Source organism: Laccaria bicolor, genomic scaffold (assembly GCF_000143565.1).
Source record: "Laccaria bicolor S238N-H82 LACBIscaffold_2 genomic scaffold, whole genome shotgun sequence".
Lineage (NCBI taxonomy): Eukaryota > Fungi > Basidiomycota > Agaricomycetes > Agaricales > Hydnangiaceae > Laccaria > Laccaria bicolor.
The window spans coordinates 1,931,112-1,933,382 of NW_001889873.1; positions in this window are offsets into that span (position 1 = coordinate 1,931,112).

Below are 2,271 nucleotides of genomic sequence, written 5' to 3' on the forward strand. Positions count from 1 at the left end.
TGCTGCTTTTATCGTGAAGAAAGACAGATATTCTAATGGACCAAAAGCCCTCCACGAATAAAGAGTATCTTTGAGCATACTTTACTACGAATAACAAGTATCTTTGAGCATTCTTGACTTCCTAATATCTTAAAGCAGAAATTTTGAGATTGCGGTTTATGAGAGTAGGAGGGAGTCTGTCGCGTCGAGTACGTTGATTGTATTTGAGGTTGAAGGTACATCGGTGATATGTAAGCCTCCACTCACAGTTGTTTAATAAATCTTCCAAAAATCTTTCATCTCTGAAAATTACATGGTTCAACTCAGTTATTTCGCAGCTTCCTGAATGTCTTATAATCCAGTACACTGAGTTTCATGGCATTGAAGGAGGACATAAAAGTCGACGAAAGTGTCAGACAGATATTCTAATGGACCAAAAGCCCTCCACGAATAATGAGTATCTTTGAGCATGCTTTACTACGAATAGCAAGTATCTTTGAGCATTCTTGACTTCCTAATATCTGAAAGCAGAATTTTGAGATTGCGGTTTATGAGAGTAGGAGGGAGTCTGTCGCGTTGAGTACGTTGATTGTATTTGAGGTTACAAGTCCTCTGAGTTTACGAAGAGACTCATTTATTTCCCCTGGATTCAAGGTTTTTTTCAGCGCGGTAACGCTGAAATTTGACTTTCTCCCATGAAAGTGATTTCTTCCCACAATCAGCTGCCTGCTCAACATTGACAACTTTGCCAGTCTGCTCTACTATTTCTTAGTTATCACCTGCTTTTAGTCCTATCCATGTTGTCATTGATGTAGATGGTAGCTAATGTATTGCTCTACTTGGCTGTCAGACTCTAATATATGAATATATTGCCTCCATTTTCACATTTATGTAACTATACTTCTTTACATTAAAGATATAACAATTAAGGTCATGACAACTTTTGTGGCATATTTTTACAGAGTGTGTGGGTATCCTAATGAGCCCAAGGCTATGCAAAATGAGCCATGAGAAGGTCCTGGGCAGTTGGTGGGTATGAGTGCAAAAAGACAAAAATAGAACGTAACATACATCCAAGAGTGCTCAACTAGTTCATAGGCAGTTTTGGGGAGTCTCTTCAGGGGGTGTGGAGGTATCCAAACGAGTCCAGAACCATGGAAAATGAAGAAGAATCAGGTGCTGAGGAGTTGTGAGCACAAGGGCAAAAGAGTGAAAATATAAACTCACCTAGCTTCACAAGGTGTCAACTGTTTTTAAACAGCTTTAAGGGGCATATTCATGGAGTATGGGGGTATCCGAACAAGCCTGGGACCACAGAAAACGGACCAGATTGAGGTACTAAGGAGTTATGAGCATGAGGGCAAAAGAGCAAAAAGACAAACTTACCTAGCTCCACGAGACCTTAACCGTTTTATAAGCAGTTTTGGGGAGCATCTTCACGGAGTGTGGGGCTATGTGAACGAGCCCTCGACCACAGAGAATGGAGCAGATTGAGGTCCTGGGGAGTTGTAAGCATAAGGGCAAAAGAACGAAAATGCAAACTGACCTAGCTCCACGAGACCTTAACCGTTTTATAAGCAGTTTTGGGGAGCATCTTCACGGAGTGTGGGGCTATGTGAACGAGCCCTCGACCACAGAGAATGGAGCAGATTGAGGTCCTGGGGAGTTGTAAGCATAAGGGCAAAAGAACGAAAATGCAAACTGACCTAGCTCCACGAGACCTTGACCGTTTCGTAAGTGGTTTTGGGGAGCGTCTTCACGGAGTGTGGGGGTATTCAAACGAGCCATCGACCACAGAAAACGGAGCAGATTGAGGTCCTGGGGAGTTGTGAGCATAAGGGCAAAAGAACGAAAATGCAAACTCACCTAGCTCCATGAGACCTTGACCGTTTCGTAAGTGGTTTTGGGGAGCGTCTTCACGGAGCGTGGGGGTATCCGAACGAGCCCTCGACCACAGAAAACGGAGCAGATTGAGGTCCTGGGGAGTTGTGAGCATAAGGGCAAAAGAACGAAAATGCAAACTGACCTAGCTCCACGAGACCTTGACCGTTTCGTAAGCGGTTTTGGGGAGCATCTTCACGGAGTGTGGGGGTATCTGAACGAGCCCTCGACCATAGAAAATCGGAGGAGATTGACAGAGAACTTTCATTGTGTTTGGGCAAAAGAACGAAAATGCAAACTCACCTAGTGTTTGGAAGTCCGTTTCGTGACTGGAAAAAGACCGTAACCAGACCGGACCAAGACCGCAAAAGACCGGACCTGCGGTTACGGTCTTTTATTTTGAAATGTAAA